This window comes from Vulpes vulpes, chromosome 1, assembly GCF_048418805.1.
Source record: "Vulpes vulpes isolate BD-2025 chromosome 1, VulVul3, whole genome shotgun sequence".
Lineage (NCBI taxonomy): Eukaryota > Metazoa > Chordata > Mammalia > Carnivora > Canidae > Vulpes > Vulpes vulpes.
In genome coordinates, this window is record NC_132780.1 from 67,824,595 (window position 1) to 67,849,996 (window position 25,402).

Sequence of the window (25,402 nt, forward strand, 5' to 3'; positions counted from 1 at the left end):
AAAGAAAAATGAGAGTCCAGAAAGAAAGTTTCATTCTCAGAATTGTAGAGCATGTTCCAGCACAAAGTCTGTGGGGATGGGGGTACAGGATGGGCTCCCGGGATTTGTTGCTGTAATGGCTGGCTTAGCCCCTGGCAGGTATGTCCTAGAAGCTCTGCGACTGACATCTCCTGCTCTTCCCGCCCCCCCCCCCCCCCACCAGCCCCAGCCAGGCTCCCTCCCTCTGAGATCTGCCTTCCGCCTGGGCCTGGTAGAGTCATGGCCACCACAGCATTCAGATTTTAAATTGTATGGGAGGAGGTAACCCAGAGCATGTAGGGGTTACAGACAACGTTTTGTCACTATAAGATGTCTCAGCACATGCTCCCAGAAAGCCTCCTGAAAGTCTACTCCTCCCACTTCACCCCAGGGTGGAGCAGGTCAGCCAGCTGACTAGGCTGCTGATGAGCTGGGTGACCCAACTCCATTCCCATCTCCTTGCTAGGGTGGCCCACACTGAGGACAGAGGGCTCAGGAGGAGGAGTGGAGGGCTGACATACCTTGGGTTGTTTGGGGCCACAGAGAAATCGCTGAGGTTCCCCGGCGAGCTGGGGTGGGAGGGGCTCAGGAAGGTTGACCCAGAGAAGCTCCAGGCCTCATCCTCCTGTGCACCCCATGGGCCCCCTCCACCTCTGTGTCCAGCAGGAGCTGGGATCTCCTGTTTGGCTTAAGAGACATGTGTCTCTTTCAAAACAAAATCTTACATTTTCCTAGCGTGGCAGTTGTATATACTTAAAAATACATTGACTTTCTTAAAATTCCATGGTGTTGCATCCTAAGATGAGACAAACAGAGCTCTGTGATGGCTCCTCTGACTTCCCATCGGCCTGGCACTGGATGATTTTGTGTGTGTGTTTCTAATGGTTTGTGTGTTTGTGTCTTTAAGTAAAAAAACAAAAACAAAGCAAAGCAAGATGACATCTTGACAAATGGAAGAGAGAGAAATCAGTGAGGCACAAAAGAAGGACATCGTGTAAAATGTCAATAAGTATACCCCAGAAACCATTTTTAAAAGTTTTTTTTTAAAGATTTTATTCATGTATTCATGAGAAACACAGAAAGAGAGGCAGAGACATAGGCAGAGGGAGAAGCAGTCCCACTGCTGGGAGCCTGAAGTGGGACTTGATCCCAGGACTCCGGGATCACGACCTGAGCCGAAGGCAGACACTCAACCACTGAGCCACCCAAGTGTCCCTAAAAAGAGATTTTTAATGAAAAATGATCCCTGAGATTTTTAAGTATACAGAAACTTACGAAACATTAAAGATAAATTTAACTGTGAATTTCTATCCCAGGCAGTAATTTCTTACCAGAAAATCAGGAATCTATTCTTAAGAGTTATGTTAGGCTACGGCTACTTTATGCAGACAAAATACCATCTACTTACCAGTCAGGATCCGAGCCTGGAGGTTTCCAGAGAAAAAAGGTGTTTCCTGTGGCTCCTTCTCAAGATTAGAGGTGAGGTTTGCATAGAATAAATATGAATGTTAAAGGTCTGAAAGCTTCCACCTGCTAAGGATTAACGCTTTAGAATCAGCTTCTGGATTTTGTGAGAACCGTCCGGCTGACCCTGAAGAATGTGCAGGGACACTCAGTCCGCTCTTTCTTTGCTAGTAGTGGTGTCAGCTGCTCAGGTCACGTTTCCCAAGGGATGCCGGAGATCTCTTAGGACTTGCACATAGGATGGACCAGAGACCTGACCAGCTCGCTGGTCCTACTCCCTAAGGCGCAGAATTCTAGTGTCCCACAGACAACTTATGGGGGGCCCATTTCTCCTTTTGGGAGTGGAGGCCAGCATCCCCCTACACCTGAGCACGTGGAGGGCCCACAGCGTGACAGGTGCACGACCCTAACACCCCTGTGCAGGTGTACGCACCAACGTCCCCCTGGAGTTTTGGAAAGGACCTGAGAAGCCGCCTTTGCCTGTCCTCTAAATGAGAGTATTACTCATTATTTACTGTGGAGGGCTGTTACTATTTTTGCTTGTTTCTTCACTGTTTAGGTGGCATGACTCCCACTCAAAGAAGGGGTGGGCTTCAGGGTGAGACTCTGTCAAGTTGGATCTAGAGGAAACTTTGTAGATGATTCCCCCCAAAGCATTTACAATGCAAACAATAAGATAAAGTGGTGATTCTACTTTCATTATGACAATACATGTTACTTCTACGCATCTAGTTTGAAAAAGCATTTCTTTTTTTTTTTTAAGATTTTGTTTATTTATTCATGAGAGACACAGAGAGAGAGAGAGAGAGAGGCAGAGACACAGGCAGAGGCAGAAGCAGGCTCCATGCAGGGAGCCCGATGCGGGACTCGATCCTGGGTCTCCAGGATCACGCCTGGGCTGAAGGTGACACTAAACAGCTAAGCCACTGGGGCTGCCCTGAAAAAGCATTTCTGACCCACAAAATGTTCATGAGTGTCCTAGCTGCATGCAGGACTCTGAGTTTCCAAGTCTCAACAAATCATCTATTAGGCAAGATTTTTAGACTACTTCAGGGTGGCACCTGGAGTTTCAGCCTATTACCAGTGGCCAGGGAAGCAGACCCTCCATGTAGATTTTCATGTGTCCTATTGTCTGTGCAGAATTTCTTCCATGAATGTGCTTACCCACTTAATGCAGCTAGGGCAGGTGGCCTTTCTTCTGTGGCCCTGGAGTTAAGAGTGGTCTGCTTGCTCCCACCCAGGGGCTGCAGCCCCCACAAATATCAGATAAAGGTGACGTTTCTTTGGCTAGGGAACAAGGGAAACATCTCCACCCAGCCAGCAGCGTAAGAAGGCAGCGGGTCTGCCACAAAGGCAATGTCAGGAGAAGTACAAGTTCCAAAGCCTTAGAGCAGGATGTCTTCGTAAGACGAATCTCCTACTTTATCTTGATTTTGGTCACAGCCTGGATGAGAGAAGGTGCCCCTTTCTGCTCGTTCAGAGTGGGCCGCTGGCTGTGGCTGCTTTGCGAGCTCTGGGTCTGAGTGCAGGCCTCACATTTCACACGTCCTGCTCCCACAGTGGAAATGTGGGACAGGAGGGCCTCGTCTTAGGGCATCATCAAGGAGGGAGCTCGTGAGTGTTTCAAGCAGGAAGGACACCTGTCTGGCAGGCTGAAACCCATTAATTCTGATTCCCGGTTACCAGGAGAGTGATCACACACGATATACCTCCCCAACGCTGCACGCTATGTCCTCGCACTTGCTTTCACAGCATGACCGCGTGTCTGACCGAATCACCAACCACGGAGGTTATCAGGTCCTTGAATATCCATCCAGCAGGTGTCTGGGCACCTCTACCAGGAGAGCAATGACTTTAGGAAACCAGAATGGCCTGTGAGTAGGATCTAGACAGCAGCCAGCAGCTTCCCCGGGGGCCTGTCCCACCCACAAAGACATTGGGGGGTCCCAGCATCCTGGGAAGGAAGCTTCTGACAGTTTCTTGCCCTCAGCCTTGGCTGTATCTTCCATAGCTTTTCTTATCAGCTGAGGAACCCACCACCTCACCATCCTTTCCTTTATCCCCCTGGCCCTCACCATGACCAGTGCCAACCCGGTCAAACTCCAGGGGGGGCAGGATCTGGCATATCTGCTCCTATTACAGTACTTCAGTGATTGACTGTTTTGAATTCATTACTACCCTTGAAGTGCCTTAAATAAGCCTTTTGTCTCCTTGCAGAGGGAAAGTTTCTTTCTTCCTTGGAGATAGGTCAAGTGCTTTAAAGTAGAAAGTGTTGGTTAGAGGGAGCTGGACCCCTTACCCAGTCCCGAACACAACACTGACCTAGTCTGGGGTGACATGAGCACAGGGTGGGGTGCAGGTGCCCCCCATGGGCTTGCTTCCTAAAGGGTGCAAGTTGCCGAGCGGAGGGTTTCACTCAGGCTCTAATGGGCTGGTTAAGAGACGTCAGCTCTAAAAAACAGACAGAACTGTATTCAGACTTTCAGATTGTGGTTTCCTGTCTGCAGTCTTGTGCATTTTCCCTCAGAACTTCAATCTCTTTGTAAAATAGGAATATTAATGTTTATGTTTCTGTTAATGTAGGGAGATATATACACATATATAAATATATACATATACTTACTATATATATTTTTTTAACCTGGATTTCACATTTCTTTTTTTTTTCTTTTAAAGATTTATATATTTATTTTAGAGAGAGAGAGAAAGAAAGCTAATGGGAGGAGGGGCAGAGGGAGGGAATCTCCAAGCAGACTCTCCCCTGAGGGGGGAGACCCACACCGGGGATCCCAGGACCCCAAGCTCATGACCTGAGCTGAAACCAAGAGTCTGAGTCCTAACCACTTGAGCCACCCAGGCGCCCCTGAATTGCGCATGTCTTGATCTTCCTTGATTTCTGTCTTAAGATCCCCAGAACATCTTTATTTTTCAGAACTAACTTACTGTCAGGTTGGTATAGAAGGATTTGCATGCACGAGGCTGAAATCCTTCTGGGCCAGTTTGCTGGGTGTTTATACTGCCCCCCCCCCCCCCCCCGCAGAGTCCAGCCTGGGATACAGGTGTGCAGGAAATTCAACAATGAGGCTGTCTCCAGGGGAGCAGGACTCAACCAAGTATCCTTTCTGGAGGGATCTCTGCCCTTCCTGGACCCCTTCTCAGTGTGAGAGTTAAGGGACAATCCGTTTTTCTCATTAATCCTTAAAATGCATTGGAGAGAAAAATAGACTTAAAGTCAGGTATCAGCCCAAGTCACTTGTGTTTAATAATAACATCATCTCGGGTTTCAGCGACCATGAGATACTATTGTGCTTGGATCCAATCATATCTTAGCGACCGGAAATCTGTTCTTAAATTGAATTTTTTTCTGCAAGTCCTTGGGTTTAGTCGCAGTTGCTGTTTGGGGGAGGCGACGAGAGCGGGACTCCCTTGGGTTAGAGATGGGTGTCTGCGTGGGTGGGGTCCGTGGCACCGCGCCCCTCCTGTCGCCCCAGGCGGATGCGCGCGGGGTGGGGGTGGGGGTGGGGGGGATGCAGGGGGGATGTGGGGTGGGGGATGCGGCTCTCTCCCCGACCGCCTGTCACCTCTCTGATGGGCGAAGCGCCTTAACCGTGACCCGGCTGCCTGGCGTCTGCTGGGCGCGGCGGGGCGGGGCGGGGCGGGGCGGGGACGCACCCAGCCCAGCGCCCGGTCCGGCGCCACCCGGAGGGCGCGGTCGGCTCCCTCCCGCCGGGACTGCGCTTCCCTCACCTCGCCCATCCCCTGGGCCACCTCCGTCCCCTCCCGGGCCCCCTTCATCCGCACCCCCTGCCTCCTCCTCTCCAGGGTCCCCTCCGGGCGCCCTCGGTGCTCCCTCCGTGCCCTCTCCACGGTCCCCTCCTGTCCCCTCTCCACGGTCCCCTCCTGTCCCCTCCGTGCCCTCTCCACGGTCCCCTCCGGGCCCCCTCCGGCCCGGCCCCCTCCGTGCCCTCTCCATGGTCCCCTCCTGTCCCCTCCGCCCCGCGGGCTCCCAGGCTGCCGCGCACCGCTCCCTGGCGCCTCCCGCACCCTCCGCGGGGCCCACTCCGACCCCGACGCACGGGGACCCCTGTCTCCAGCCAGATGGCGGAGGCGCGGGGCGGACCCACGAGGCCCGCAGCCTGCGTGTGACCCGTGTGACCTGCGGGGACGCGTGGCCAAGGGCGGTGCGGGCAGGCACAGCTGGAGGGGCCGCAGGGTGGCCCCGGGGACAGAGGGGGAGGCTTCCTAACAGGCACCCTGGGCAGTACCTAGGAGTGCGGCGCAGTGTGCTGGGTTTGGAGGGCAACTAGAAGGTGGGGGCGGTTTGCCAGCTCTGTGAGTAGAGAAATACAGCCGGGGGAACAAGATGAGGAGAAAACCAGGACATTTCAAAGGCTGACACGGTGGGAAACTGTCCTTTTGCAATCCTGTGATAACAGGGAATTGGAAAAGGTGCATGGGATCCTTTCTAAGAGCTCCCGGATCCTTTTACTTTTCAAATTGTGTTACCGATCAAAATTATGACATAATATTTTAGTATTTCTGAGGGGGGGAAAAGGAGTTTCTTGATATTAATTTTTAAGACAAGACCCTACTAAGAAAATTGTCCAAGATAGGAGCCTTGGGCTCAGGTCATGATCCTGGGTGCTGGGTTGGAGCTGGGTCAGGTTCCCTGCTCAGCAAGCATTCTGCTTCTCCCTCTCCCTTGGCCCCTCTTCCCCACTCATGCTTGCTCTCTCTCAAATAAACAAATAAAATCTTTTTTTTTTCTTTAAATTGTGAAGACAGATGAGGAGTGATACAAAGTTGGAAGTGGTTAATGCTTCTGTCCTTCTTGGTATTTGGAAGGCAAGTCTTCCTGGTGGCAGTGGGTGGAGAGGCACCCCACTCCTGGTGGGTCTCTGGGAGATCAAACACCTGTATGGGGGGTGCCGGGGCACCAGGGCCACAGGCAGAGTTATAACTGACTTCCAAAGCTGATTAGCTAGGGGACTGGCCAGCAGGAGGGACACCCAGAGGCGGATCTGTGGTCTCCCTGTTCTCCCAGCGGGCCTCGGGCCAACCTCTGGGGCAGTTTGTGTTTGTTGCTCTTGACTCTGTGGCTGCCCAGATGGCCTGAGGAACTCAGCTGGAATCTTCTTCAGGCTGGATGTGAGGGATGGGCTCCCAAACACCCGGCATCAGGTTTCCTTCCTCAAATGTCAGGGAACCACAATGTGGTTGGACTGTCTTCAGTTGATCTAAATCGGGGCTTGAGGACCACACAGCTTGAGGTCCACTTGCATGAGTGAGGACTTACACCCTCAGATCACTTCATCTTTTCTTGTGCTACTAAATACTACTTTTCCCTGAGAAATGAAAAAGAGCCACTTGGCCACCACACATTCTCAGGTTCCTTGCTGGCTGCTTAAGGCTGGTGGTGGCGAAGCTCTTCTTGGGGCAATGAGGAGGAGCCCCATTCACTCAAACATTGTAGATGGGGACCCCACCGGGAGTGGGGTTAAGAGTCTACCCCTTCCAGGGGGTGTGACCTGGAGCTGGTGACTTCACCAAACTGAAAGTGGGATCTAAGCAAGGTGGACAAGTAGACATGGGCCACCTGCCTGACACATGGGGTATGTGTACACATACAGTATACGTACATTAGCCACAGCCTATGGAGCAGATGGGGGATGTGGCTCTGCTACCATGTGTGACATGATGGCAGGCAGCTTAAGCTGCCCTAAGTCAGCCACAAGCTGCCCTGTCCTCGTGGGGGGTGTGAACCCAGAAGGACCCAAACTTAACAACGCTGAATTCAAAACCCATGGGACTTTAAGCAAGTTAAAGAAAAAATGTTATGCAGCAGTGAAAAGGATCTCCATGCATGAATCAGAACATATTGGGACACACACGTATCTTTTAAAGCATAAGTATTTAAGTCTGGACATATGAGATTAGCAGTTCGGAAACTTCAAACTTGGGACACCGTCAGGTTTGCTCAAGCCTAGAGTCCATGTTGCTGCATGGCCATTGGTCCGATGACTGCACCTGCCAGCCTTTTAGCTCAAGAATGTCATTCTGTCTCATCACAAAGGCAGAGAAAGAATCCAGCAACTCACTCAAGTCAGTCATCTGACTGAATTTTTATACTTTGTCAAAAAAAAATCTCTACAAATTATAGGCAAGCTAAAACACATTAGCATAATTTAAACTTGTCTCCTACATTTAAATAATGCCATCCTCCATGTTCTTCTGCAGTATCATAATTATCAGTAATTAAAATATTAAATGCCTCATCATTGAAGTGGCTTCCATTGTTTCTCTGTGCTGTCAAGATAATGACTTCTCACTTTTGTTCTGAGCAGGGCAAAGGGAAGGAAAGGGCACGTTGAGAAGAAGCAGGTAGGGAAGCTGTCAGGGCATACCCGAGAGAGGCTCATTCAGCACCATTGGAGCGCCACGAGCCTGGGTCATGGGTCTGGCTCAGTATCTGCCGTTAGAATCTGTGTCCTTCCTCTTGATTCTGGGAACTGACCAAGCAGGTAGCAGCAGCTCATTCTTACGTTTGCTCCATACCATTGACTCTGAGCAACCACCTGATACCCTGACTGCTCATTCCTTCTATCCAGGGTCAACATTTCCAAGGAAGAGAGAGGAGCACGGGGAAATGTGCTAGGAGTTTGGAAGATAGATCATAAATCAAGCTGTCTAGATTCATAACATCTACTGGCTCTTTCAATATATACTGAGCACTTACTATCTGCCAGGGTTTCTTCCAGGAGTTTCTATTGAGCTTATGACAGTTTGTACCATGCTAAACACCAAACTTAGGATGTATAAAACTGAGCTCTTGCCTTATTATTATTATTATTATTATTTATTTTTTAAATTTTTTTTTTTAAGAGCACGTTGGCAAACATGGCCATAGCCTTCCCCAATGTTTGGTGGTTTGCTTGTTGTGGTTTCTACAGTGGAAAAGGAAGTGCTTTCCTTCATTCCAGGTGTACTCCTCCTCTTCGTTGGAGCAGACTTGCTGCAAACTAAGGAAAAAAAAAAAGTCCTGCTTGGAAGTGAAGTAATGGGATAGCTGCAAAAAAAATAATAATAATAAAAAATAAAAAATAAACTAAAAAAAAGATATTCTGGATGGTACACGGGTTTTGGCATCCAAAACCAGTTGCCTGAAGGCTGACGGGGACATTGGATCTCTTCAAAAATAATTCCTAGTACTGCACTTATTTATTTAACAATTTATTGAGCTCAAAATGGATTAAAGACCTAACTATGAGACCTGACACCATAAAAGTCCTTGAAGAAAGAAGAGGCAGTAAATTCTCTGACATCGGCCATAGCAACTTTTTCTAGATAGGTCTCCTTAGGCGAAGGAAACAAGAGCAAAAGTAAACTACTGGGACACCATCAAAATTAAAACCTTCTGCAGAGGGGAGGAAACAAACAACAAAACTCAAAGGCAACCTTTAGAATGGGAGAAGATATTTGCAAATGGCATATCCAATAAAGGGTTAGTATCCAAAATTTACAAAGAATTATAAAACTAAACACTCAGAAAATGAATAATCCAATTAAAAATGGGCAGAAGACATGAGTAGACACTTTTGCAAAGAAGACATCCAGATGGAGGACATCCACATGAAAAGATGCTCAACATCACTGATCATCGGAGAAATGCAAATCAAAACCACAATAAGCTACCATCTCCTACCGGTCAGAATGGCTAAATTCAACAACACAGGAAACAACAAGTGTTGGCAAGGATGAGGAGAAAGGGCAATCCTCCGTCCTACACTGTTGGTGGGAATGTGAACTGGTGCGGCCACTCTGGAAAATAGTATGGAGGGTCCTCAAAAAGTGAAAAATAGAACTACCCTACGACTCAGCAATTGCACCACTATCTGCCAGGGTTAGATACTAGATATTTACCCAAAGAATATCAAAACACTAATTTGAAGGGAGACCTGCACTTGTATGTTTACAGCAGCGTTACTTATAGTAACCAAGATATGGAAGCAGCCCTGGTGGCCATCAACTGATGAATGGATAAAGATGGGTATATATATATATATATATATATATATATATATATATATATATATATATAATGGAGTATTATTCAGCCATAAAAAAGAATGTTGAAATCTTGCCATTTGCAACTACAAGGATGGACCTAGAGAGTATATGTTAAGCAGGATAAGTCAGAGAAAGACAAATGCCATATGATGTCACTTTATTGAGTTTCTATATCATACACCTGAAACTAATATTACACTGTATGTTAACTAACTGAAATTTAAATAAAAACATACATACATACAATGTTTTGAACATCTGCTTATGCAACAAGCTGCTTCCTATATAATGCCATGTAACACCCAGGCACTTCCTGAGGGGCTTACAGGCTGGGGGGTGGGGTGGGATGAATAGAAACGAAGCATTAATCAACAGGAGTAGTATCACAGGGCATCTCTCTGGTGTCGTCCAAGTTATTTATTCAAGTTCAATAGAGTCCGTGGAAGAAGAAGTCTCTTTTCAAATTATCCCGTGGAAGAAGAAGTCTCTTTTCAAATTATCCCATTATTGTTTTAGTAAAGTGGTCAAACGTTTGTGTTTTAAAAGAGTTATGTTTATAATCATTTTGTGGCAGCTGGCATTATTGTAAAATATAGTGAATTAATAAACTTCCTAGAAGTTGGCTGAAAGTTTTAGGAATTTCCTTGAGGCTGAGATTTGTTTTCTGGGTGATGATTTCTAGCATGCATAATTGATTATTTTCCCTTCCAACACTAAAGAAATTTTGCCCTTTAAAAAACTGGTTCTGAGATTCTGTTGTGTACAAAATCCATTCAATATATTTTCCAGCTGCAAGTTTTGCATATAATGCTCTCTGCGGGCATTGTATAGTCTCTTTCAAAAGGATTTTATTTATTTAAGAGAAAGCGTGCGTGAGAGAGGGAGCACCAGTGTGGAAGGGGCAAAGAAGTTGAAGGAGAGGGAGAAGCGGACTCCCCGCTGAGCAGGGACCCTCCCCCCACCTCCATGGGGACTCAATCCCAGGACCCTGGGACCATGACCTGAAACTGAAGGCAAACACTTAACTGACTGAGCCACCCAGGTGCCCTGCATTTGCAGTCTTAACTACTTTTTTCAATTGCCAAAAGTGTGAATGGATTTATAATGCCATATCTGATAAATATTTGGCTTTAATTCAACTGATTAGTACTTAATAAATAGCTTTTAGCATCTTTGAGCATCCTCTTAGGTTAAAATGTTAATGGTGTGATTAAGTCTAATGGAATAAGATGATAAATGTATATTGATTCTAAATTATGAAATAGCCTGTCTTAAATTTATTTTATCCACTCATCAGATCCTAATATTTACCTACATTTTAAGCCTATTGAATATCACTGCAGTGAACAGGAATAGTATGAGCTCTGAAGGATTGTTTTAAATAAAATGTAGCCTGATTATGAGTGAATGTTTCAGGGAGAGTCCACCTGAAGACATCATTAAGGAATGGAAATACTGGGTTCGTGACTATATCATTTAACTTCCTTCACGTTAACTAGTTAGTTTTCTCCTGCTTTTACTAAAATGAGCTCTCACACCAAAGAAACGCTGGTTAAAGGTCAGCCTGCAGAAGGGCGAGAGTCCTGGGAGCTCTGTAACTATGCACCTGCCAAGCAGGGTCTTTCCGTCACATGTAGTGAGCCCCAGGACTGGTTTTCACATGCCCATACATCAAAGTTTAAATAAACCAGAGAAACTCAAAGTTTAAATTAAATTATAGAGCTGATAATATTCACTGGTAGGAAACACAAAGAGAAATCAAGAAGTCAGAAAATAGGGGGAGAGAGGAGAGGAAACAAGTGATTACTTATGATGAACTTTGAACTGGTGATTTGTGGCAGAGGTTTATGAAAGATTCCCACTGTTCTTTTCTATAAAAATTAATATATATCATTATAGGAGATTTTTGATATATAAATATGTAAAAATTAAAATAAAAAGCGTACCAGAAAGATAAAAAAATAAAAAGCATCCTTAATCTTACACCAATGATAAAAATCCTATTAGTAGAACTTTTTGCTATAGGAGCGCCATAATCCTATTAGTAGAACCTTTTGCCATAGGGGCGCCATGGGGGCTCAGTCAGTTAAGCAACTGACTTTTGGTTTCAGCTCAGGTCATGATCTCAGGGTCATGAGATCGAGCCCCCACCTTGCACTCCATGCAGAGTCTGCTTAAGATTCTCTCTCCCTCTCCTCCTGTCCCTCCCTCCTTGTGTTCTCTCTCTTTTTCTCTAAAATAAATAAGCCTTTTTTTTTTTTTAAATAACCTTTGGCTATGGATCTTTGTGGCTCCTTCATATATTATTTTTCTAACAAAAATGAATTCAAGTCATACAGATACTTATTATCTAGTTTTTGCTTAATATATCAGAAACATTTTTCGACTTTATCTTTAATGGTTGCATCTGTAGTAACAAACATAGACTTTTGCCACGTATAAGCTGTTGTCTTCAAAAGGTACTTCATCTAAAAAGTTCCCTTCTAAATTTTATATTAGTAACTTTGGGGAGGTTTTTTAAAAAAAGATTTTTAAAAAATAGAGCCTCTGTGTTTCTGAATACAGTATTAACCACAGATTAGTAAATACAGAGCTGAATAATATCAGACAACTTAGTAAACATCTTTAATATTATTATTTCAGCCTATTCTTCATCCATCTATTCATTTAAAGAAACACTTCTTAAAATATTTTATTTTTAAAATACATTTATTTTAAAAAATAAAAACATTTTATTTTTAAGTAACCTGTACACCCAACAAGGGGCTTGAGCTCAGGACCCGGTGATCAAGAGCCACACCCTCTACCCACCAACCCAGCCAGGCCCCCCTAAAGAAAACCTTGTTGAACCCCGCTGTGGAGTAGGTTCTATATCGGGCACTGGGCACGTGGGAGCAGCACGTTTTATAGCCTTACCTGGTTGAGCTCGCAGCGGGGTGGAAAGCATGCAATGCAAAGTCACCGAAATGCAGTCTAGCAGGAGCTTGAGGAGGACACAGAGGCAGAGGAACTGGATCTCCCTGATGCATTTCATTCCATTATTCCTACCACCCAACTAGCACCAAGGAAACACACCTAGGTAGCCAGATTTGCAGATGTGTAACATCGTTTTATTTTATTTTATTTTTTTTTAATTTTTATTTATTTATGATAGTCACACAGAGAGAGAGAGAGAGAGAGAGAGAGAGAGAGAGAGGCAGAGACACAGGCAGAGGGAGAAGCAGGCTCCATGCACCGGGAGCCTGACGTGGGATTCGATCCCGGGTCTCCAGGATCGCGCCCTGGGCCAAAGGCAGGCGCCAAACCGCTGCGCCACCCAGGGATCCCTGTAACATCGTTTTAAATTTAACTTCATTTTTCCTTCTTCCTCATTTTCTACTTTTCCTTCTTATTCAGTGAGGATCTTGGGAGAAAAGCTGATTGTACAGGGGAAGGGGGGGTGAAGTTGGGGTGGTGGTGAAAGAGGAGCAAGCAAATGAAAGTGTGCAGGAGGCAACAGCGAGCGGGGAGCACAGGGTGCTCATCCCTCCCTTAGACAGCGACCACCTCCCTGTAAAATGGGACCCAGAATCCCTGGCTCTGAGAGCAGGCATGAGAAGTGACTGACACAGGCCCATGGCCTCTTTATGTCAGTACTTGGCAAATGATCAACAGCAGGAAAGTGTTATTACTAAGATGTGGGACAAATAGGGTCAGACAGGCTGGTTCTACTCTTCAGCTTGCAAATATGAAAATCCTGTGGCACTTTTAGATTCCATGTGCAATCTCATTCACCACCAGATCCCTGTGAGATGAACAGCAGAGCAGATATTATTTTACACATCAGGAAACTGAAGTTCAGAACTGAAGCTTTTTTTCCAGACTCACTGTTACAGTCATAAATTGGGTCCAGTTTTCCTGTGTTGAACCCAGTGTTATTCAGTTCTTGGGAGGCGGCAGCGACTGGGTGGCGTTCTGGTGCGAGGACAAGTTGTGTGTACCTTGATTCATTCTACAGCTTCTTAGATGCAGTGAGAAAGACACCTGTGGCCTCACATACATCATACTGCATGTCTGCTGCTCCACCTGACATTCAAGACCATTCCCAACTGACCTAATCTTAATATCCAGCGTTATCTCTAGCTTCTGACATCTGTGGTGTATATAGATGTGTGTGTGTGTGTGTGGGGGGGGTGTCTCTGGGCTGGTTGCCTCCAGATGTCTCTTCTTCTGGGAGGTATCTTCCTCATCCTTCTATCTTCTTCTCATTGCAAACCAGCATCTGTAGAAGCATGAGCCTCCTATTGACCATGCCATGGTCTAGCAGTGAGCCCTTGATCCTACTGGGCCAACGAGTGACTTCTCAGGATTTATGGAATGGTCTGGTCTACCGTGGGGAGAAGGAGGTAGCCATCAAGCAGAGAGAAGCAGAAGCAAGAGTTGGGGAAAGCATCTTGAGAGGCTTTGAGTTTCTAATCCAATAATTCTGCACTCCCTGTAGCTTGGGCATTGAATATTCCCTCTAGGTTTCTTGTCTTTCATTTTCTTTCCCTGACACTGGCTTATGTTGGGTCCCTACCATTTGCAACCAGAACTATCATAACTACTCCAGCATCACTTCTCTCTAGCTCATCACTGTCCCTTAGTGGAGCATGGCTATCACCCCTCTGAGGGCTCTGCTTCCTGCACTCCATGCCCAGCACATGAAAGCTCCACAATCCTCAGTAATTGGAGGTGACAAATGTTGAACCCAAGCAGGCTGGCTCCAGAGCACATTCTCTTGATTCCCACTCTGGTTGCCCCTCTCTCTCAACAGACGGAAAGCTCCATAAGCCCCAAGACAATATCAGCCCTGTTAAATAAAAAAATCCTCTATGGTAACTAGAAGACTGAGGATAACAAACAATCAATAAATATTAAATTGAAAGGCTACTGAAGTTTCTTCATCAGGGGCCGGGTCTCCTCTGGAGACAGGCAGCTTTGGGAGGTGGGGATGAGCCTGGAGGTATGAGGCGGAAAAGGGGGCTGTGATGGTATGAAGCAAGTCAGTGGAATGAGCTCAAGGCACAAATGAGGGGGTCAGACACCCCAAGCTGCACCACCCCTCATACCCCACGGACCATCGCTGCTCCCCAGATACAGTATGAGAGGGAATAAAATGGACTAGTGGGAACAACTATATATTTTTTCCTAAAGTGTGGTCCTACTATCAGACTGTGATCAGAAGAAATAGAATGTCAAGTTGGAAAGCCAAATGCAATATTCAAAGACTATTCTCTAGGTGATGTCACACAGCCAGGACCTGGGTCCCTGCTTTCAACCTCTCCCCTCCCCCAGGCCATGCAGTTCTGCTCTTTTGCTCAGGTTGAAACTCTCACGGTGTGCCAGCCCCAAGCTGGGTGACTCAGGGCTCCTGGTACCTCCCTCCCACCCAGCCCTCCCTCATCACACATGATTGATCTCTCACCCTCTCTTCTCTGGGCAATTTTCCTACACAACAATGTCAATCATGTGCCATTTGGTTACTAAATTATTCTGCTTGACCCCTGCCAAGTCTGAGATCCTGATTTCCATAACAAGATTCCAAAACAGTTAAAATCCCTACCACCTTAAATATAAAAATACCCTGAATTTTATTATTTGGAGCAGAACAGTGGGAGGGAGTTTTTGTTCCTATTTTTGTTTTTGTTTTTTGTCATCTAATTGACTCACTGAGCCACCATATCTTTATTGACCATGTTCAATGTTTAAGGAGCCGGGCACTGAGCACTAGAGCCCACGATGGTGGAAAAGATTCATTGCCTGTTCATTTTATCTACTTCAGTATGTAATGTTGACCCTGGCAGTGTTTATTCTTTTGTTCGAACAGGCATCCAGAGATAGAATCATACGCATTTTTTGTAAACTGTCTTTACGGAAGCATAGATGCACACAGAAAGTCCATTTTTATCGTGTGATTTACTCATCTTCCTGGTGCCGAGGATCATCTGCAGAAATAGTGCAATGAGCCTGGATATTTGATTTGTCAGTTACCATATAATGCCAGATTTATTGGGCACAAGCAGAGGGACAGAGCTAATGCCACAGCTAGCCTTGCACACGCAGCAGGAAATATGAATGACCTTTGTCTACTCTCTGTTCGTCATGGGCTGGTTTTTGTTCATCTTACCACAACCATTGTCCAGATGGGTTTGGCTTCCTTTTTTGTTTTGGTTTGGTTTTGTTTTAGCCATTAAGAACACCAAACTGAGGAATCGACTGTATGAACAGCTTTTTTTAAATTTTATATTTTGATTTCTACTTATTGTATTCCTGTGTAAATAGATTAAGAACTTTTAAATCACATTCAATGAATCAAAATTTCAAGAATATGGAAATCATGGAGGAAATGGCCAGGAAGTAATTCATCAAAAATAAATATGCCTCTTTGTCTTTTCTCCATTGGTCCAATAATGTAACTTTAGAATGAAATCTTTTCAAAAACATATGAATCATCTTATAGGCTTTTCTCTGTTATTTAATTTAACATTCATAATAATCCTGGGTAGAAGGCAAGGCTGGAATCATTCCATTCTGTTTATGGTCAATGCAAGGATGTTTGGAGCAGCTGGGTGAGGAGAGGCCACGTGTAGCAAGCAGTATGGCGAGAACCCAGGCAGCCTGACCACCCAGGTCCTGTTCTTTCCAACTGTGGATCAGATTCTCCCTTGTGCAAGCCCACAATCTCATACCCAAAACCCTCTGGGCTCGATGTCCTGCCAAATTGAGAATTTGTTGGAATTTTAAAAGGCAAAAATATACCATACATTTTATAACACCATCAGCACCCTTACACAAAATCAAATCAGTTTGCTACATCTACCCCTCCTCAGAAAGTAAGTAATCTTTTCCAACTGGCTTCTTTCAGGTAGCAATAGGCATTTAAGGTCTGATAGCTCATTTCTTTTTTGTGCTGAACAATATTCCATTGTTTAGGATATATCAGTTTATCCATTCACCTACTCATTTTAATGAGGTCCCTCTTATCAATTTTTTTTCAGGGGCCCTGCCTTTGTTGCTGTATCTAAAAAGTCATCATCATACTCCAGTTCATTTAGGTTTTCTCCTGGGTTATCTTCTAGGAATTTTAGGGTTTACATTTTACATGTAGATCTCTCACCCATTTTGAATTAATTTTTGTGAAAGGTGTAACGTCTGTGTTTGAGTTTTGTTTTGTTTTGTTTTTGCACATGGATGTGCAATTGTTCCAGCACCATTTGTTAAAAAGACTATCTTTGCTCCCTTGTATGGCCTTTGTTTTGCCAAAGATCAGTTGACTATATTTATGTGGGCCTATTTCTGAGCTCTGTACTCCATTCTGATTTATTTGTCTATTCTTCTGCTCGTACCACATGGTCTTGATTACTGTGCCTTTATGGTAAGTCTTGAAGTCCAGTAGTGTCAGTTCTCCAATTTTGTTCTTCTTCAACATTATACTGACTATTCTGTATCTTTTGCTTTCTACATAAACTTTAGAATCAGCTTTTCAGTATCCACAAAGATTTTGATTAGGATTGCATTGAACTGTAGATCAAGTTGTGAATTACTGACATCTTGAAAATATTGAACCTGCCTATCCATGAACATGGAATGTCTGTCCACTTATTTAGTGCTTCTTTGATTTCGTTCATCAGAGTTTTGTGGTTTACCTACATACAGATCTTCTACAAATTTTGTTAGATTTATTGTTTATTTAGATAAATTGTTATTTATTGTTAAGTATTTCATTTGGCATCATTTAAAATGATATACATTTAAGTGATATACATTCTATACAGTTATATAGAATATCATTATGCCAAGGTGACCCTTGTCGAGTATCTAAGGATAATTCTTGGGATCCCTGGGTGGCGCAGCAGTTTGGCGCCTGCCTTTGGCCCAGGGCACGATCCTGGAGACCCAGGATTGAGTCCCGCGTCGGGCTCCCGGTGCATGGAGTCTGCTTCTCCCTCTGCCTGTGTCTCTGCCTCTCTCTCTCTCTATCTCTCTGTGGCTATCATAAATAAATAAAAATTTTTAAAAAATAAGGATAATTCTTGGTAAAAAGTGATGTAACCTCTCTCAGACTCAGCTCCCTCTTTGCAAAATAAAGATCAACCTGCATTCTTTGCAGGTTGTTACATAGAGAGTAGAAAGGAATATAAAGACTCTCAAGGTGATCAATAAATTGCATAATAATTCGGAGAAGATGTTTAATTTCAAAATTTTCTCTTTTTTCTCCAGTTTTAGATTTCCTACTTACATTTCACCAATCACTGATTATGATACTGTTACCTTGAACTTTACAATAGCAGTTTGAAATTCTTGAAAAAGCTGCTGATCATTTAAAAAATAGCTCCACTGACTGATCAGCTACAATCTTGCACTCCATGAACAGTGCTAGTCAGTGTGTGTGTGGCGGGGGGAGGCGGGGGGAGTTGGTTTTCTACTTTCACCTAGAGTTGTAAGATATTCATGTAGTGAAATGACACTTTTAAGTTCTTTCAGGATCTTTGGTGTTCCTTGATTGAACACTAATCGATTTGCTGACATTATCAAGAAAATCTTTTTCCCCTTAAAACACTGAACTTGGAGATTAGAAATAAAATATGTTGCCTGAACCATGTATTACTATCCTCTGGAAAATATCTATCTGATACCTACAGCATTGGTAATACAATGTCTCAGTAGAGAGAAAATAAGTCGATGACAGAAGCAGGATATGTTTCTACCTTTCCCACCTCCCCAAAGAACTTGAGGTGTTTTACAATGAAAGCATTGGCCTGTTACTACCGAAAAGCATCAGCGTAAGACAAAATTAAAAGTGACTGAATAAATGGAAGCAGTAAGGGGGACATCTCAATTCAGAGCACACTCTGCAGCTGAGCACACACTCTGGCCCTGGAGCTCCCAGCAATGGGAACAGATTGTTAACACAGTGGGTTAGTGATCCTGTCTCTCTGCTTTTGTCAGAAGAGGCAGACCCCAGCCTGTAGCACTCACTGGACACAGACAGGACAAGTAATGGCCAAGCGGAGGGTGTCTGCAGAGCTGGGTGACCCAGGGAATGAATAGGATGGGTGGGGGATTCCAGCGGGCCTTCCCAAATGCTGGGGGGTGGTCAGCACAGCCTGGGTGAAGGTGTGGGGCAGAAAAAGTTATTTCCTGTGGCTTCTGAAGGCCTGCTTGGCCTGAGCAAAGATTTGTGATGAGGACAGGAGGAAGGAAGGTTAGAAAGGCCATCTGAGTGTGATTATTAGTGGTCTTTTATTCCATAGAAGCACTTTGGACGTTAACTTCTAGGGTGTTTGTCTTCTTTTTGTTTTCTTTTAACCAGCAAAATGTTAAATGAAGAAACTATCTTTAAAAGATTAGTAGTAGCTGCCAAGATGATGTCAGGAGAGGCGATTTGAGCAGAAGACCCAGTGTCCCTTCCAGCAGGAAAGGCCCAGCGTAGAGGAGTGTAGGGTGGGTCATGAGAGGTGATGGTGCCGAGGACATGGACCTGCTGGGGGTTGTTGTGGGCAGAGAAGCAAGTGTCCCGGGAGGATGGCCAACAACCAGTAGATCCCGGAGACAGAACGAGGACATTCAGGGCCACAATCAGCAATATGGTGCTTTAGGGATTGTAGTGATGGGGATTACAGTCGTCCAGCAACAGTTCTGCATTCTGAGGAGGTGACTATGGGCAAACAGGAGACATTGGAGCACCGGCGGTGATCCGGACCATGAGGAGAGGATGTCAGTGCCTCATTCCCACGTCCTCAGGGGGAGGAGAAGCACCGCTCATAAAATATTCAGCCAGTTATCACATGTCAAGCTACTTAATCAGATGAGCATAAACTTTGGGCATCTTGTTTGCACAAAGATGAAAGAGGGAATATCAGCAGACAAAAGCCTCGGGACAGTTCCATGTTGCTTCCAGAATGAGCCTGTGTTCCCTCTGCTTGTGTGTCAGAATATAGTGCTTTCAAAACAGATAGGTCAAGGGGGAATAATTCTAGTTCACCTCTCCTGAACCACCTGCCTTGCCAAATCTGAGGCCAGAAAGTGTTGATGTAGAAATCCTTGTCCTTGGGGCGGGGTGACAGACGCACCCCTGGTGCAGAGAGGAGCCCTCTGAGAGCCCATAGGAAGGCCCGCCTGCCAAGCGTCTTACGTATCTGGCCAGCATATTCCATCATGTTGCACAGAGAGTGAATTTATTTATTGTCTGGGGGAGAAAGAGCGCATCCGTTGTTTAAGGGAGTTATGTCTGTGCTTTCAGCTGCCCCCGGGGAGTTCAGTTCATGGCTTGCTTCATTAACTCTTTATGTGGAGGCCCCCGGCCCCTCTTTACAAGCGTGGATCCCAATGTGTGTGTGGTTGTGCATTTCAGCAGATGGTAGACCAGCCAGGAACCAAGCAGCGCGGCCTTGTTTCCTACAAGTTAGAATGTGGACTCGAGACATCATTTTTTGTTAGGTTTGTCCATTAAGTGCCCAACAGGCTTGCTGGGAGCCAGGATGACACTTGGCCTTGAGTGTGCCTGTTGGAAAACTCACAGTGCTGCCTGCGGAGACCACTTGGGTGGTGGATGAAGAATGAGGTATTGGGCTGCCCCTGCCCTGCGTACTGATCAGCCTGGGGGGACGGGGGAAAGTAGGTTCACAGGGTGCCGTGAGGAGTGCAGGGTGCCAAGGAAGTGCCACAGAGATGCAGAGACTAGGGCCACTCTTCCTGAACTCTGGGATGTGACCTTGACCCTGAAAGCCAGGGGACTTGTGAAGGCACCAAGCCAGAGAGCAGCAGGGCGGAGGATGGCTTGGGTGGCAGGAACAGGACAGAGGCACATGGGGCTGAGCAGCCAACCCTTCACTGCAGAGGACCCCGGGCTGCCCAGCGTCTTGGCTGCCCCATCAGGGAAGAACAAAACTTAGTTTTCCGGCAGAGGCAATCCTTTAGACCTTCTCCCTCGGGGCCGTGCTTCTCTGTCACACGAGGTGTGTGCACTTACAATTTAGTCCTGTAGCAAATAACACTTAGCAGAGAAATAATTTGTCTCAAAGGCTGTAGTTGCCAAAACTCAGGATGATTTACTGACAGGAGTTATTTACCTCCTTAACTGAGCCCCACGTTGGCAAAATGTTTGATGTAGAATGCTCTAATTATATTTAATGTCCATGTCGCCGGTATTATGTCAGAGAATATTAGCAAGCAATGATGTCTTGTACTTCACATGAAAGAAAAATTGCAGCCTGCCATTTTAGTACACAGTCTTCATGATTTTCAGTGGAGAAGTGTTTTCCAGCAGATTTGGAGAAGACTTTCTATTGTGACCCACGTGGAGGCCAAAGGACCAAGCAATCGATACAAACAATGGTCATATTTTGATTGCCTTAGACAAGTAAATAGGAAAGGGATGTCTACTTTGTCAGGACACTGGAGTACCTGCATTTATCTGGAGTTGTGCCTGATAGCAAGCGCTGAAAAACGGGAGCTGTGAAAAGTTAACACCAGCAATTCTTGGTCCCCTGTCAATCATGATCCTGGCAGGAGAAGGACTGAGATAGAATCATGTGCTGGAAAAGTTCAGTAACATTTCCAGAATGGCCAGGAGGGCCCAGGACCATGCAAAGACCTCTCTGAAACCCATGGGTACTGGTAGACTCATCCATCAAGGCTAGGTGGCTAGGGGACGGCTGGCAGTGTGCACGCTCCGGGGCGGTCCTCTGCACGCTGCCAGGGTCGCCGGGGTGCACGCTCCAGGGCGGTCCTCTGCACGCTGTCAGGGCTCCGGGGTGCACGCTCAGGGGTGGCACTCGGAGCACAGGCCAAACGGCCGGGTGGCACCAACTGCTTCCCCAGCCCGGGGGGACCTTCCTGTGCAGGGGGCTGTCCCTGCCAGCGCTGCAGCCTGCAGCCCTTTTGTGCCTTTGGCTTGACTCTGAATCTCTAAGAGAACTTTGGGGAGTTAAAACATATTCTTTACACATGTTTCTAAAGCTCTAAACAGGCGGGAGGCTGACGCCGAACTTGCCCTTTCCCTCTTTCCAATTTACAGTCAACATTTCCATGAGCCACAGCATGGACTTGACCTCGTGCCATCCCGGTCCCCAGGCTCCCACAAGCCTGGCCCCAAGGCCCCTCTCCAAATTTCCCCTTCTACTCTGTGTCGGATCTGCGGTCCACACTGCTCTCCTGCCAAGAAAATCGGTTGTAATCTAGCCGGGGCCGCACAGCAGGCGGGTGGGAAGGCGCTGTGCCCAGGAGCCCGCGCACTGGCCCCTGCGGTCGGGAAGTGGCAGGGGAGGACGAAGTGACCGCCTCTGGTCACTCAGTGAGGGTCCCCGGACATGCCCGCCTCCCGCCCGTCCACAAGCACCACCCGGGCATGGCACATACACAGCCAGGCTCACTTCTGTATCTTTGACTTGTGTGCACTGTCCATTCTTTGCATTTTGAGAGAGAGACTCCAGTGCACGAGGTAAAACGATGCGTAGCCAGCAGAAGGAATGCTGTCGCCAGGCCTTCATTGCAAGTCGCCTCTTCCATTTGGATGGAGTGGTGACTCGCCCTCGTCCCAAAGCACTCTCTGTGATGATAAGGCTAGGAACTGGCAAAATCTAGCACGTTGTGTCTAGTCATGGGAAAATGGGCCTGGCAGCAGCGTGTGATATTCATGCAGGTGTGCTTGCTACGTGCAGAGAAACAAGATAATGAGGGGACAGTTCAAGCCCTTCAATTAGAGGGATTCCTGCCATTTTGTGACCAACCTGCCTTTTAACTTTACTACATGCAACCCAATACCTAAAGCAGTTGGTTAGATTTAAAGGTACATTTGTCATCGGTGTGCAAGGTCCCAGAAGGCTGTTGAAGTGTTTGAGGAAAGGTCCAGAGGCCAGAGGCCACAACTCACAGAAGTCCCCCTTGGGGAGGAGTCTCCCAAGTCTCAGGAAGGTCCTGGGGGCTCCTGGACCTTCCAGTGGGCCACGTGGCATGTCCTCCAGGTGCTGGAAGAAACATAAACAGCACAGTCTAGGCAGTGCTGGGAACACCTAGAATAGTACATCTCAGGAGAGAGGGAGTTAATATATAGGAAGTGACCCGTGGGGTCTCTGAAGACCCCCTGATTCCCCTGCCACAGTCTGGGCAGCAGAGCTGAAACAGTGATGAGTGAGTGTCTGCCTTCATTTGGCATGGGCAAGCCAGCCTCGCAGCCCAGATGGAGAGAAACGGGGACCCTTGAACAAAGGAGCTTTATTAATATAAAATGACACACAGATCTTATACAGGGATCCCTCATCATTTGTAATTTTGACTTCATTACATACTCAAGATTAAAAATCTGCCTTCTAAACAACAGAGCACAATATGTATTACTCCCAACTCCGGCAGACATGTGGATACATCTGTGAGGTGGTTTAGGAAATTGCTTGTTTACACTCTGGCACCACAATACACAGATAGAAGACAAGCCCAGAAGAGGATATTCTTACTCGTTTGATCCTTTTTTTTTTTTTTTTTTTTTTAAAGGCCAAGCAGTTACACAATCATTTTGCCAAGCCTTTAACTCTTTAATAGGGGGTAGCAGAAAGGTAAAAGACCTCACGCTTCAATCTGATAATGACTGAATCAAGGGTCCCCTGTTCAGTATACAGTTTATTATAAACCTCCGATGTGTTTCAGGAGAAAGGATACTTCCTGGGTTTTTATCACTAAAGAATCTGCTTTATTTTGGAAATGGATGCCTCTGGAAATGTGATTTGCTTTTTATAAAAATATACTTGATGTTATTTTTATTATTTTCCTCCAACCCTAGGTTTTGCCAGTCGAGGAACATTTCAAGAACATAACCCCTGGGGGTGGTGAGGGATGGCCATCTGTAGATAATGTGTAAAATGTGTAATCTGGCAAAAATCAACCAATTAATTAGGCCCACATTGGCGTTTATATCCTAAAACTGAAAAATGTTTATTTTAGTAGTGTTTGCAGACCACTGAAAGGATTTGAAGACCTAAAAAAACCTGTAATTTATTTTTGGACCAAAAGAATGAGCACAAATATGTTGACCAAATTTCCAAGCTTAATGAACATGGCTCCCATATCCAATGGCTCTGGATGAGAAGGGTCACTATGTCATTAGATTGAGAATGGACATGCTGATATCAGGACACACTAACCCTCCAACATGTGAATGCAATGAAAGGTAATATCCTAAGGTAAACTTGGGCACAGAAATAGCAGGTAAACTCAATATGGGCATCTATAAGAGCAGGTCACTGAGAAGATGAATGTTAGACATTCTTGTCCTCGTTCTGTCTCATGTGACCCCAGAAAGGGATCTAAACAATTTCCAGAGTTGATCTAAAGCAGGAAGGGCATGACTGGCCAACCCTTTTTCAGATCTTTAGGTGTGTCAATGTGACATTTCCATCGTATGGGAAACAACAAGTGATATGATCAAGGAGGGCAGAGGGCCTCAGTTGGGTCAGACTAGGGCAGGTAGTGGCCCGTTCTGGAAATGGTAGCAATCCCATCCAGGCTCTAACAGTTAAAGCATGGATTTTCTTTGACATTAGGTCTCAGAATTCTGGAAGTAAGCTAAACCTCTGAAGTTGGAAATAGTTTCATTCACACTTTGGATAGTAGACTTATAGGACAAGTTGTCCCATGTTTTCCAGAAGAGCTCAACCAGGTGTGGATGTTTCAGATTTCCTGTTTAGGCAACAGGCCCTCAACCAGGATCCCACAGCACTCTTTGGGGTAGAAACAAGCAGAGGAAGAGCTAATATTAGTGATCATATGTATTCAATTCCATGGCGAATGCAGGAAATAAGCTTTTCATCTGACTCTTAAGAAACCAAAGATGGACAAGATTAATCTCTTCCTTTGGATGAGGGACTCAGCGGACAGATTAAGTCATGTGAGCAGTATATGCAGAACTCAGGACCAGGGTCAGGGTTTGGACCCAGAGGGATGGATTGTAAGCCTGACCCTATTCATCACTTCCTACATTGCTTCACAGTCTCTCGTTTAAATAAATTATTGAAACATTTGAGTATGATAAAAAGTCCCAAGAGAACTGAATTAGCTTTGCCAAATATTACCTAACTCAATGGGAACAATATAAAGATGCACGTCACTTGCCCTGAGAGGCCACACTGATGAAGTGAAGCAGACAGTACAGAAGGGAGATCCAAGGGAGTAGGCCTGGAGGAGTGGCCATCTCAGGCTCCCATTTTAGGACCTCTCCTTTTCCCTGCTGACACCTTGCAAACATTATTTAAATATACTTGTAAAGAGAGTTCAGAAAGATTCTGCGGTGGGGGGTGGCCAGGGGAGTCCTGGTGAGGTAAGGTAAGGAAGTGGGGAGGGGGGGCCTTTGAGGAGAAGATGGCCCAGAGGAGAGGCACACTGCCTAGTCTGAGCCATGGCTGGAGGAAGGGCCCCTTTCTACCTCCACAGGAGCTCTTCCCACTTTTAAACATCCATTTTCTTCCATTTTCTTGTTTGACTTTTGTCCCTGGCACCTGGGGCCTATCCCGCCTCCCTCTGGCACCTGAGCTGCTAGAGCTCCAGGCATTGCTCTGGAGGGAGTGTGTGCAGGGAGGGAGGCTCAGACTTGGGCTCATCCCCTGGACACCTGCTGCACTGGGCGAAGGTGACTCAGGCCCTCCCCATAACTGTGCCACCTGCTTCTCTTTGGAAACTTCTCCACGGACAGGTGGGTCCTCTTCACCCTGGGTACCTTGGAGATGCCCTGAGGTCCCAAGTTCATTCCTACTTTAAAAGGCAGGATGGATTCCCACACCTGGCCCTGTGCTCACCCTGCCAGGCTGTCCCCGCACCACACCGTGCCCCCACCCCTCCCCAC

General features: G+C 46.0%; 1 protein-coding gene across 4 annotated transcripts in view; it reads left to right on the plus strand.

Annotated features, from left to right (window-relative positions):
- PDE10A (phosphodiesterase 10A) overlaps positions 1–25,402 on the plus strand; it is a 591,886-nt gene that overhangs the window by 129,084 nt on the left and 437,400 nt on the right. The window lies entirely within an intron of this gene.